Source organism: Macaca mulatta, chromosome 13 (genome assembly GCF_049350105.2).
Source record: "Macaca mulatta isolate MMU2019108-1 chromosome 13, T2T-MMU8v2.0, whole genome shotgun sequence".
NCBI lineage: Eukaryota > Metazoa > Chordata > Mammalia > Primates > Cercopithecidae > Macaca > Macaca mulatta.
In genome coordinates this window covers 34307628-34321838 of record NC_133418.1, presented here as the reverse complement: position 1 = coordinate 34321838, position 14211 = coordinate 34307628, and positions in this window count along the sequence as shown.

Here is a 14211-nt window from a genome sequence, read left to right as displayed (position 1 = left end):
TTTCGGATCCCTTGGAAGACTATAGGGCCAAAGGAAATATCCTCCGATAACAAACAGAAAGAAGCTTTCTGAGAAGCTTCTTTCTGTTCTGTGAAACCATCTCACAGAGTTACAGCTTTCCCCTCAAGAAGCCTTTCGCTAAGACAGTTCTTGTGGAATTGGCAAAGTGATATTTGGAAGCCCTTAGAGGGCTATGGTGAAAAAGGAAATATCCTCAGATGAAATCTGGAAAGAAGCTTTCTGAGAAAGTGCTTAGTGTTCTGTTAATTCATCCAACAGAGTTACATCTGTATTTCGGGGATCTCTTTGCTAGCCTTATTTCTGTGGAATCTGAGAACAGATATTTCGGATCCCTTGGAAGACTATAGACCAAGGAAATATCCTCCGATAACAAACAGAAAGTAGCTTTCTGAGAAACTTCTTTGTGTTCTGTGAAATCATCTCACAGAGTTACAGCTTTCCCCTCAAGAAGCCTTTCGCTAAGACAGTTCTTGTGCAATTGGCAAAGTGATATTTGGAAGCCCATAGATGGCTATGTTGCAAAAGGAAATATCCTCAGAAGAAATGTGGAAAGAAGCTTTCTGAGAAACTGCTTAGTGTTCTGTTAATTCATCTCACAGAGTTGCATCTGTATTTCGTGGATCTCTTTGCTAGCCTTATTTCTGTGGAATCTGAGAACAGATATTTCGGATCCCTTGGAAGACTATAGGCCAAAGGAAATATCCTCCGATAACAAACAGAAAGTAGCTTTCTGAGAAACTTCTTTTTGTTCTGTGAAACCATCTCACAGAGTTACAGCTTTCCCCTCAAGAAGCCTTTCGCTATGAGAGTTCTTGTGGAATTGGCAAAGTGATATTTGGAAGCCCGTAGAGGGCTATGGTGAAAAAGGAAATATCGTCAGATGAAATCTGGAGAGAAGATTTCTGAGAAACTGCTTAGTGTTCTGTTAATTCATCTCACAGAGTTACATTTGTATTTCGGTGATCTCTTTGCTAGCCTTATTTCTGTGGAATCTGAGAACAGATATTTCGGATCCCTTGGAAGACTAAAGGGCCAAAGGAAATATCCTCCGATAACAAAGAGAAGGAAGCTTTCTGAGAAACTTATTTGTGTTCTGGAAATCATCTCACAGAGTTACAGCTTTCCATTCAAGAAGCCTTTCGCTAAGACAATTCTTCTGGAATTGGCAAAGTGATATTTGGAAGCCCCTAGAGGGCTATGGTGAAAAAGGAAATATCCTCAGATGAAATCTGGAAAGAAGCTTTCTGAGAAAGTGCTTAGTGTTCTGTTAATTCATCTCACAGAGTTACATCTGTATTTCGGGGATCTCTTTGCTAGCCTTATTTCTGTGGAATCTGAGAACAGATATTTCGGATCCCTTGGTAGACTATAGGGCCAAAGGAAATATCCTCCGATAACAAACAGAAGGAAGCTTTCTGAGAAACCTCTTTGTGTTCTGTGAAATCATCTCACGGAGTTACAGCTTTCCCCTCAAGAAGCCTTTCGCTAAGACAGTTCTTGTGGAATAGGCAAAGTGATATTTGGAAGCCCGTAGAGGGCTATGGTGAAAAAGGAAATATCCTCAGATGAAATCTGGAAAGAAGCTTTCTGAGAAACTGCTTAGTGTTCCGTTAATTCATCTCACAGAGTTACATCTGTGTTTCATAGAACTCTTTGCTAGCCTTGTTTCTGTGGAATCTGAGAACGGATATTTCGGATCCCTTGAAGACTATAGGGCCAAAGGAAATATCGTCCGATAACAAAGAGAAAGAAGCTTTCTGAGAAACTTCTGTGTCTTCTGTGAAATCATCTCACAGAGTTACAGCTTTCCCCTCCAGAAGCCTTTCGCTAAGACAGTTCTTCGGGAATTGGTAAAGTGATATTTGGAAGCCCCTAGAGGGCTATCGTGAAAAAGGAAATATCCTCAGATGAAATCTGGAAAGAAGCTTTCTGAGAAACTGCTTAGTGTTCTGTTCATTCATCTCACAGAGTTACATCTGTATTTCGTGGATCTCTTTGCTAGCCTTATTTCTTTGGAATCTGAGAACACATATTTCGGATCCCTTGGAAGACTATAGGGCCAAAGGAAATATCCTCCGATACCAAAGAGAAAGAAGCTTTCTGAGAAACTTCTTTGTGTTCTGTGAAATCATCTCATAGAGTTACAGCTTTCCCCTAAAGAAGCCTTTCGCTAAGACAGTTCTTGTGGAATTGGCAAAGTGATATTTGGAAGCCCATAGATGGCTATGTTGTAAAAGGAAATATCCTCAGATGAAATCTGGAAAGAAGCTTTCTGAGAAACTGCTTAGTGTTCCGTTAATTCATCTCACAGAGTTACAGCTTTTCCCTCAAGAAGCCTTTCGCTAAGACAGTTCTTGTGCAATTGGCAAAGTGATATTTGGAAGCCCATAGAGGGCTACGGTGAAAAAGGAAATATCCTCAGATGAAATCTGGAAAGAAGTTTTCTGAGAAAGTGCTTAGTGTTCTGTTATTTCATCCAACAGAGTTACATCTGTATTTCGTGGATCTCTTTGCTAGCCTTATTTCTGTGGAATCTGAAAACAGATATTTTGGATCCCTTGTAAGACTATAGGCCAAAGGAAATATCCTCCGATAACAAACAGAAAGTAGCTTTCTGAGAAACTTCTTTGTGTTCTGTGAAATCATCTCACAGAGTTACAGCTTTCCCCTCAAGAAGCCTTTCGCTATGACAGTTCTTGTGGAATTGGCAAAGTGATATTTGGAAGCCCATAGAGGGCTATGGTGAAAAAGGAAATACCCTCAGATGAAATCTGGAGAGAATATTTTTGAGAAACTGCTTAGTGTTCTGTTAATTCATCTCACAGAGTTACATTTGTATTTCGGGGATCTCTTTGCTAGCCTTATTTCTGTGGAATCTGAGAGCAGATATTTCGGATCCCTTGGAAGACTAAAGGGCCAAAGGAAATATCCTCCGATAACAAAGAGAAAGAAGCTTTCTGAGAAACTTTTTTGTGTTCTGTGAAATCATCTCACAGAGTTACAGCTTTCCCCTCAAGAAGCCTTTCGCTAAGACAATTCTTCAGGAATTGGCAAAGTGATATTTGGAAGCCCCTAGAGGGCTATGGTGAAAAAGGAAATATCCTCAGATGAAATCTGGAAAGAAGCTTTCTGAGAAACTGCTTAGTGTTCTGTTAATTCATCTCACAGAGTTACATCTGTATTTCGGGGATCTCTTTGCTAGCCTTATTTCTGTGGAATCTGAGAACAGATATTTCGGATCCCTTGAAAGACTATATGGCCAAAGGAAATATCCTCTGATAACAAAGAGAAAGAAGCTTTCTGAGAAACTTCTTTGTGTTCTGTGAAATCACCTCACAGAGTTACAGCTTTCCCCTAAAGAAGCCTTTCGCTAAGACAGTTCTTCTGGAATTGGCAAAGTGATATTTGGAAGCCCATAGATGGCTATGTTGTAAAAGGAAATATCCTCAGATGAAATCTGGAAAGAAGCTTTCTGAGAAACTGCTTAGTGTTCCGTTAATTCATCTCACAGAGTTACCTCTGTATTTCGCGGATCTCTTTGCTAGCCTTATTTCTGTGGAATCTGAGACCAGATATTTCGGATCCCTTGGAAGACTATAGGAACAAAGGTAATATCCTCTGATAACAAAGAGAAAGAAGCTTTCTGAGAAACTTCTTTGTGTTCTGTGAAATCATCTCACAGAGTTACAGCTTTCCCCTCAAGAAGCCTTTCGCTAAGACAGTTCTTGTGGAATTGGCAAAGTGATATTAGGAAGCCCATAGAGGGCTACGGCGAAAATGGAAATATCCTCTGATGAAATCTGGAAAGAAGCTTTCTGAGAAACTGCTTAGTGTTCTGTTAATTCATGTCACAGAGTTACATCTGTATTTCGTGGATCTATTTGCTAGCCTTATTTCTGTGGAATCTGAGAACAGATATTTCGGATCCCTTGGAAGACTATAGGGCCAAAGGAAATATCTTCCGATAACAAACAGAAAGAAGCTTTCTGAGAAGCTTCTTTGTGTTCTGTGAAATCATCTCACAGAGTTACAGCTTTCCCCTCAAGAAGCCTTTCGCTAAGACAGTTCTTGTGGAATTGGCAAAGTGATATTTGGAAGCCCATAGAGGGCTATGGTGTAAAAGGAAATATCCTCAGATGAAATCTGGAAAGAAGCTTTCTGAGAAAGTGCTTAGTGTTCTGTTAATTCATCTCACAGAGTTACATCTGTATTTCGGGGATCTCTTTGCTAGCCTTATTTCTGTGGAATCTGAGAACAGATATTTCGGATCCCTTTGAAGACTATATGGCCAAAGGAAATATCCTCTGATAACAAAGAGAAAGAAGCTTTCTGAGAAACTTCTTTGTGTTCTGTGAAATCACCTCACAGAGTTACAGCTTTCCCCTCAAGAAGCCTTTCGCTAAGACAGTTCTTGTGGAATTGGCAAAATGATATTTGGAAGTCCATAGAGGGTTATGGTGAAAAAGGAAATATCCTCAGATGAAATCTGGAAAGAAGCTTTCTGAGAAACTGCTTAGTGTTCTGTTAATTCATCTCACAGAGTTACATCTGTATTTCGTGGATCTCTTTGCTAGCCTTATTTCTGTGAAATCTGAGAACACATATTTCGGATCCCTTGGAAGACTATAGGGCCAAAGGAAATATCCTCCGATAACAAAGAGAAAGAAGCTTTCTGAGAAACTTCTTTGTGTTCTGTGAAATCATCTCATAGAGTTACAGCTTTCCCCTCAAGAAGCCTTTCGCTAAGTCAGTTCTTGTGGAATTGGCAAAGTGATATTTGGAAGCCCATAGATGGCTATGTTGTAAAAGGAAATATCCTCAGATGAAATCTGGAAAGAAGCTTTCTGAGAAACTGCTTAGTGTTCTGTTAATTCATCTCACAGAGTTACATCTGTATTTCGCGGATCTCTTTGCTAGCATTATTTCTGTGGGATCTGAGACCAGATATTTCGGATCCCTTGGAAGACTATAGGAACAAAGGTAATATCCTCTGATAACAAAGAGAAAGAAGCTTTCTGAGAAACTTCTTTTTGTTCTGTGAAATCATCTCACAGAGTTACAGCTTTCCCCTGAAGAAGCCTTTCGCTAAGACAGTTCTTGTAGAATTGGCAAAGTGATATTAGGAAGACCATAAAGGGCTACGGTGAAAATGGAAATATCCTCTGATGAAATCTGGAAAGAAGCTTTCTGAGAAACTGCTTAGTGTTCTGTTAATTCATGTCACAGAGTTACATCTGTATTTCGTGGATCTCTTTGCTAGCCTTATTTCTGTGGAATCTGAGAACAGATATTTCGGATCCCTTGGAAGATTATAGGGCCAAAGGAAATATCCTCCGATAACAAACAGAAAGAAGCTTTCTGAGAAGCTTCTTTCTGTTCTGTGAAATCATCTCACAGAGTTACAGCTTTCCCCTCAAGAAGCCTTTCGCTAAGACAGTTCTTGTGGAATTGGCAAAGTGATATTTGGAAGCCCTTAGAGGGCAATGGTGAAAAAGGAAATATCCTCAGATGAAATCAGGAAAGAAGCTTTCTGAGAAAGTGCTTAGTGTTCTGTTAATTCATCCAACAGAGTTACATCTGTATTTCGGGGATCTCTTTGCTAGCCTTATTTCTGTGGAATCTGAGAACAGATATTTCGGATCCCTTGGAAGACTATAGACCAAAGGAAATATCCTCCGATAACAAACAGAAAGTAGCTTTCTGAGAAACTTCTTTGTGTTCTGTGAAATCATCTCACAGAGTTACAGCTTTCCCCTCAAGAAGCCTTTCGCTAAGACAGTTCTTGTGCAATTGGCAAAGTGATATTTGGAAGCCCATAGATGGCTATGTTGTAAAAGGAAATATCCTCAGAAGAAATGTGGAAAGAAGCTTTCTGAGAAACTGCTTAGTGTTCTGTTAATTCATCTCACAGAGTTGCATCTGTATTTCGTGGATCTCTTTGCTAGCCTTATTTCTGTGGAATCTGAGAACAGATATTTCGGATCCCTTGGAAGACTATAGGCCAAAGGAAATATCCTCCGATAACAAACAGAAAGTAGCTTTCTGAGAAACTTCTTTTTGTTCTGTGAAATCATCTCACAGAGTTACAGCTTTCCCCTGAAGAAGCCTTTCGCTATGACAGTTCTTGTGGAATTGGAAAAGTGATATTAGGAAGCCCATAGAGGGCTATGGTGAAAATGGAAATATCCTCTGATGAAATCTGGAAAGAAGCTTTCTGAGAAACTGCTTAGTGTTCTGTTAATTCATGTCACAGAGTTACATCTGTATTTCGTGGATCTCTTTGCTAGCCTTATTTCTGTGGAATCTGAGAACAGATATTTCGGATCCCTTGGAAGACTATAGGGCCAAAGGAAATATCCTCCGATAACAGAGAGAAAGAAGCTTTCTGAGAAGCTTCTTTCTGTTCCGTGAAATCATCTCACAGAGTTACAGCCTTCCCCTGAAGAAGCCTTTCGCTAAGACAGTTCTTGTGGAATTGGCAAAGTGATATTTGCAAGCCCATAGGGGGCTATGGTGAAAAAGGAAATATCCTCATGAAATCTGGGAAGAAGCTTTCTGAGAAACTGCTTAGTGTTCTGTTAATTCATCTCACAGAGTTACATCTGTATTTCGGGGATCTCTTTGCTAGCCTTATTTCTGTGGAATCTGAGAACAGATATTTCGGATCCCTTGGAAGACTACAGGGCCAAAGGAAATATCCTCCGATAACAAAGAGAAAGAAACTTTCTGAGAAACTTCTTTGTGTTCTGTGAAATCATCTCACAGAGTTACAGCTTTCCCCTCAAGAAGCCTTTCGCTAAGACAGTTCTTGTGGAATTCGCAAAGTGATATTTGGAAGCCCTTAGAGGGCTACGGTGAAAAAGGAAATATCCTCAGATGAAATCTGGAAAGAAGCTTTCTGAGAAAGTGCTTAGTGTTCTGTTAATTCATCTCACACAGTTACATCTGTATTTCGGGGATCTCTTTGCTAGCCTTATTTCTGTGGAATCTGAGAACAGATATTTCGGATCCCTTGGAAGACTATAGGGCCAAAGGAACTATCCGCCGATACCAAAGAGAAAGAAGCTTTCTGAGAAACTTCTGTGTCTTCTGTGAAATCATCTCACAGAGTTACAGCTTTCCCCACAAGAAGCCTTTCGCTAAGACAGTTCTTCGGGAATTGGCAAAGTGATATTTGGAAGCCCCTAGAGGGCTATGGTGAAAAAGGAAATATCCTCAGATGAAATCTGGAAAGAAGCTTTCTGAGAAACTGCTTAGTGTTCTGTTAATTCATCTGACAGGGTTACATCTGTATTTCGTGGATCTCTTTGCTAGCCTTATTTCTGTGGAATCTGAGAACAGATATTTCGGATCCCTTTAAAGACTATATGGCCAAAGGAAATATCCTCTGATAACAGAGAGAAAGAAGCTTTCTGAGAAACTTCTTTGTGTTCTGTGAAATCACCTCACAGAGTTACAGCTTTCCCCTCAAGAAGCCTTTCGCTAAGACAGTTCTTGTGGAATTGGCAAAATGATATTTGGAACTCCATAGAGGGTTATGGTGAAAAAGGAAATATCCTCAGATGAAATCTGGAAAGAAGCTTTCTGAGAAACTGCTTAGTGTTCTGTTAATTCATCTCACAGAGTTACATCTGTATTTCGTGGATCTCTTTGCTAGCCTTATTTCTGTGGAATCTGAGAACACATATTTCGGATCCCTTGGAAGACTATAGGGCCAAAGGAAATATCCTCCGATACCAAAGAGAAAGAAGCTTTCAGAGAAACTTCTTTGTGTTCTGTGAAATCATCTCATAGAGTTACAGCTTTCCCCTCAAGAAACCTTTCGCTAAGACAGTTCTTCTGGAATTGGCAAAGTGATATTTGGAAGCCCCTAGATGGCTATGTTGTAAAAGGAAATATCCTCAGATGAAATCTGGAAAGAAGCTTTCTGAGAAACTGCTTAGTGTTCCGTTAATTCATCTCACAGAGTTACATCTGTATTTCTCGGATCTCTTTGCTAGCCTTATTTCTGTGGAATCTGAGACCAGATATTTCGGATCCCTTGGAAGACTATAGGAACAAAGGTAATATCCTCTGATAACAAAGAGAAAGAAGCTTTCTGAGAAACTTCTTTTTGTTCTGTGAAATCATCTCACAGAGTTACAGCTTTCCCCTGAAGAAGACTTTCGCTAAGACAGTTCTTGTGGAATTGGCAAAGTGATATTAGGAAGCCCATAAAGGGCTACGGTGAAAATGGAAATATCCTCTGATGAAATCTGGAAAGAAGCTTTCTGAGAAATTGCTTAGTGTTCTGTTAATTCATCCAACAGAGTTACATCTGTATTTCGGGGATCTCTTTGCTAGCCTTATTTCTGTGGAATCTGAGAACAGATATTTCGGATCCCTTGGAAGACTATAGACCAAAGGAAATATCCTCCGATAACAAACAGAAAGTAGCTTTCTGAGAAACTTCTTTGTGTTCTGTGAAATCATCTCACAGAGTTACAGCTTTCCCCTCAAGAAGCCTTTCGCTAAGACAGTTCTTGTGCAATTGGCAAAGTGATATTTGGAAGCCCATAGATGGCTATGTTGCAAAAGGAAATATCCTCAGAAGAAATGTGGAAAGAAGCTTTCTGAGAAACTGCTTAGTGTTCTGTTAATTCATCTCACAGAGTTGCATCTGTATTTCGTGGATCTCTTTGCTAGCCTTATTTCTGTGGAATCTGAGAACAGATATTTCGGATCCCTTGGAAGACTATAGGCCAAAGGAAATATCCTCCGATAACAAACAGAAAGTAGCTTTCTGAGAAACTTCTTTTTGTTCTGTGAAACCATCTCACAGAGTTACAGCTTTCCCCTCAAGAAGCCATTCGCTATGACAGTTCTTGTGGAATTGGCAAAGTGATATTTGGAAGCCCAAAGAGGGCTATGGTGAAAAAGGAAATATCGTCAGATGAAATCTGGAGAGAAGATTTCTGAGAAACTGCTTAGTGTTCTGTTAATTCATCTCACAGAGTTACATCTGTATTTCGGGGATCTCTTTGCTAGCCTTATTTCTGTGGAATCTGAGAACAGATATTTCGGATCCCCTGGAAGACTAAAGGGCCAAAGGAAATATCCTCCGATAACAAAGAGAAGGAAGCTTTCTGAGAAACTCATTTGTGTTCTGTGAAATCATCTCACAGAGTTACAGCTTTCCATTCAAGAAGCCTTTCGCTAAGACAATTCTTCTGGAATTGGCAAAGTGATATTTGGAAGCCCCTAGAGGGCTATGGTGAAAAAGGAAATATCCTCAGATGAAATCTGGAAAGAAGCTTTCTGAGAAAGTGCTTAGTGTTCTGTTAATTCATCTCACAGAGTTACATCTGTATTTCGGGGATCTCTTTGCTAGCCTTATTTCTGTGGAATCTGAGAACAGATATTTCGGATCCCTTGGTAGACTATAGGGCCAAAGGAAATATCCTCCGATAACAAACAGAAGGAAGCTTTCTGAGAAACCTCTTTGTGTTCTGTGAAATCATCTCACAGAGTTACAGCTTTCCCCTCAAGAAGCCTTTCGCTAAGACAGTTCTTGTGGAATAAGAAAAGTGATATTTGGAAGCCCGTAGAGGGCTATGGTGAAAAAGGAAATATCCTCAGATGAAATCTGGAAAGAAGCTTTCTGAGAAACTGCTTAGTGTTCCGTTAATTCATCTCACAGAGTTACATCTGTGTTTCGTTGAACTCTTTGCTAGCCTTGTTTCTGTGGAATCTGAGAACGGATATTTCGGATCCCTTGAAGACTATAGGGCCAAAGGAAATATCCTCCGATAACAAAGAGAAAGAAGCTTTCTGAGAAACTTCTGTGTCTTCTGTGAAATCATCTCACAGAGTTACAGCTTTCCCCTCAAGAAGCCTTTCGCTAAGACAGTTCTTCGGGAATTGGCAAAGTGATATTTGGAAGCCACTAGAGGGCTATCGTGAAAAAGGAAATATCCTCAGATGAAATCTGGAAAGAAGCTTTCTGAGAAACTGCTTAGTGTTCTGTTAATTCATCTCACAGAGTTACATCTGTATTTCGTGGATCTCTTTGCTAGCCTTATTTCTTTGGAATCTGAGAACACATATTTCGGATCCCTTGGAAGACTATAGGGCCAAAGGAAATATCCTCCGATACCAAAGAGAAAGAAGCTTTCTGAGAAACTTCTTTGTGTTCTGTGAAATCATCTCATAGAGTTACAGCTTTCCCCTAAAGAAGCCTTTCGCTAAGACAGTTCTTCTGGAATTGGCAAAGTGATATTTGGAAGCCCATAGATGGCTATGTTGTAAAAGGAAATATCCTCAGATGAAATCTGGAAAGAAGCTTTCTGAGAAACTGCTTAGTGTTCCGTTAATTCATCTCACAGAGTTACATCTGTATTTCGCGGATCTCTTTGCTAGCCTTATTTCTGTGGAATCTGAGACCAGATATTTCGGATCCCTTGGAAGACTATAGGAACAAAGGTAATATCCTCTGATAACAAAGAGAAAGAAGCTTTCTGAGAAACTTCTTTGTGTTCTGTGAAATCATCTCACAGAGTTACAGCTTTCCCCTGAAGAAGCCTTTCGCTAAGACAGTTCTTGTGGAATTGGCAAAGTGATATTAGGAAGCCCATAGAGGGCTACGGTGAAAATGGAAATATCCTCTGATGAAATCTGGAAAGAAGCTTTCTGAGAAACTGCTTAGTGTTCTGTTAATTCATGTCACAGAGTTACATCTGTATTTCGTGGATCTCTTTGCTAGCCTTATTTCTGTGGAATCTGAGAACAGATATTTCGGATACCTTGGAAGACTATAGGGCCAAAGGAAATATCTTCCGATAACAAAAAAAAGAAGCTTTCTGAGAAGCTTCTTTGTGTTCTGTGAAATCATCTCACAGAGTTACAGCTTTCCCCTCAAGAAGCCTTTCGCTAAGACAGTTCTTTTGGAATTGGCAAAGTGATATTTGGAAGCCCATAGAGGGCTATGGTGAAAAAGGAAATATCCTCAGATGAAATCTGGAAAGAAGCTTTCTGAGAAAGTGCTTAGTGTTCTGTTAATTCATCCCACAGAGTTACATCTGTATTTCGTGGATCTCTTTGCTAGCCTTATTTCTGTGGAATCTGAAAACAGATATTTTGGATCCCATGTAAGACTATAGGCCAAAGGAAATATCCTCCGATAACAAACAGAAAGTAGCTTTCTGAGAAACTTCTTTGTGTTCTGTGAAATCATCTCACAGAGTTACAGCTTTCCCCTCAAGAAGCCTTTCGCTAAGACAGTTCTTGTGCAATTGGCAAAGTGATATTTGGAAGCCCATAGATGGCTATGTTGCAAAAGAAAATATCCTCAGAAGAAATGTGGAAAGAAGCTTTCTGAGAAACTGCTTAGTGTTCTGTTAATTCATCTCACAGAGTTGCATCTGTATTTCGTGGATCTCTTTGCTAGCCTTATTTCTGTGGAATCTGAGAACAGATATTTCGGATCCCTTGGAAGACTATAGGCCAAAGGAAATATCCTCCGATAACAAACAGAAAGTAGCTTTCTGAGAAACTTCTTTTTGTTCTGTGAAACCATCTCACAGAGTTACAGCTTTCCCCTCAAGAAGCCTTTCGCTATGACAGTTCTTGTGGAATTGGCAAAGTGATATTTGGAAGCCCATAGAGGGCTATGGTGAAAAAGGAAATATCGTCAGATGAAATCTGGAGAGAAGATTTCTGAGAAACTGCTTAGTGTTCTGTTAATTCATCTCACAGAGTTACATTTGTATTTCGGGGATCTCTTTGCTAGCCTTATTTCTGTGGAATCTGAGAACAGATATTTCGGATCCCTTGGAAGACTAAAGGGCCAAAGGAAATATCCTCCGATAACAAAGAGAAGGAAGCTTTCTGAGAAACTTATTTGTGTTCTGTGAAATCATCTCACAGAGTTACAGCTTTCCATTCAAGAAGCCTTTCACTAAGACAATTCTTCTGGAATTGGCAAAGTGATATTTGGAAGCCCCTAGAGGGCTATGGTGAAAAAGGAAATATCCTCAGATGAAATCTGGAAAGAAGCTTTCTGAGAAAGTGCTTAGTGTTCTGTTAATTCATCTCACAGAGTTACATCTGTATTTCGGGGATCTCTTTGCTAGCCTTATTTCTGTGGAATCTGAGAACACATATTTCGGATCCCTTGGAAGACTATAGGGCCAAAGGAAATATCCTCTGATACCAAAGAGAAAGAAGCTTTCAGAGAAACTTCTTTGTGTTCTGTGAAATCATCTCATAGAGTTACAGCTTTCCCCTCAAGAAACCTTTCGCTAAGACAGTTCTTCTGGAATTGGCAAAGTGATATTTGGAAGCCCCTAGATGGCTATGTTGTAAAAGGAAATATCCTCAGATGAAATCTGGAAAGAAGCTTTCTGAGAAACTGCTTAGTGTTCCGTTAATTCATCTCACAGAGTTACATCTGTATTTCTCGGATCTCTTTGCTAGCCTTATTTCTGTGGAATCTGAGACCAGATATTTCGGATCCCTTGGAAGACTATAGGAACAAAGGTAATATCCTCTGATAACAAAGAGAAAGAAGCTTTCTGAGAAACTTCTTTTTGTTCTGTGAAATCATCTCACAGAGTTACAGCTTTCCCCTGAAGAAGACTTTCGCTAAGACAGTTCTTGTGGAATTGGCAAAGTGATATTAGGAAGCCCATAAAGGGCTACGGTGAAAATGGAAATATCCTCTGATGAAATCTGGAAAGAAGCTTTCTGAGAAATTGCTTAGTGTTCTGTTAATTCATCCAACAGAGTTACATCTGTATTTCGGGGATCTCTTTGCTAGCCTTATTTCTGTGGAATCTGAGAACAGATATTTCGGATCCCTTGGAAGACTATAGACCAAAGGAAATATCCTCCGATAACAAACAGAAAGTAGCTTTCTGAGAAACTTCTTTGTGTTCTGTGAAATCATCTCACAGAGTTACAGCTTTCCCCTCAAGAAGCCTTTCGCTAAGACAGTTCTTGTGCAATTGGCAAAGTGATATTTGGAAGCCCATAGATGGCTATGTTGCAAAAGGAAATATCCTCAGAAGAAATGTGGAAAGAAGCTTTCTGAGAAACTGCTTAGTGTTCTGTTAATTCATCTCACAGAGTTGCATCTGTATTTCGTGGATCTCTTTGCTAGCCTTATTTCTGTGGAATCTGAGAACAGATATTTCGGATCCCTTGGAAGACTATAGGCCAAAGGAAATATCCTCCGATAACAAACAGAAAGTAGCTTTCTGAGAAACTTCTTTTTGTTCTGTGAAACCATCTCACAGAGTTACAGCTTTCCCCTCAAGAAGCCATTCGCTATGACAGTTCTTGTGGAATTGGCAAAGTGATATTTGGAAGCCCAAAGAGGGCTATGGTGAAAAAGGAAATATCGTCAGATGAAATCTGGAGAGAAGATTTCTGAGAAACTGCTTAGTGTTCTGTTAATTCATCTCACAGAGTTACATCTGTATTTCGGGGATCTCTTTGCTAGCCTTATTTCTGTGGAATCTGAGAACAGATATTTCGGATCCCCTGGAAGACTAAAGGGCCAAAGGAAATATCCTCCGATAACAAAGAGAAGGAAGCTTTCTGAGAAACTCATTTGTGTTCTGTGAAATCATCTCACAGAGTTACAGCTTTCCATTCAAGAAGCCTTTCGCTAAGACAATTCTTCTGGAATTGGCAAAGTGATATTTGGAAGCCCCTAGAGGGCTATGGTGAAAAAGGAAATATCCTCAGATGAAATCTGGAAAGAAGCTTTCTGAGAAAGTGCTTAGTGTTCTGTTAATTCATCTCACAGAGTTACATCTGTATTTCGGGGATCTCTTTGCTAGCCTTATTTCTGTGGAATCTGAGAACAGATATTTCGGATCCCTTGGTAGACTATAGGGCCAAAGGAAATATCCTCCGATAACAAACAGAAGGAAGCTTTCTGAGAAACCTCTTTGTGTTCTGTGAAATCATCTCACAGAGTTACAGCTTTCCCCTCAAGAAGCCTTTCGCTAAGACAGTTCTTGTGGAATAAGAAAAGTGATATTTGGAAGCCCGTAGAGGGCTATGGTGAAAAAGGAAATATCCTCAGATGAAATCTGGAAAGAAGCTTTCTGAGAAACTGCTTAGTGTTCCGTTAATTCATCTCACAGAGTTACATCTGTGTTTCGTTGAACTCTTTGCTAGCCTTGTTTCTGTGGAATCTGAGAA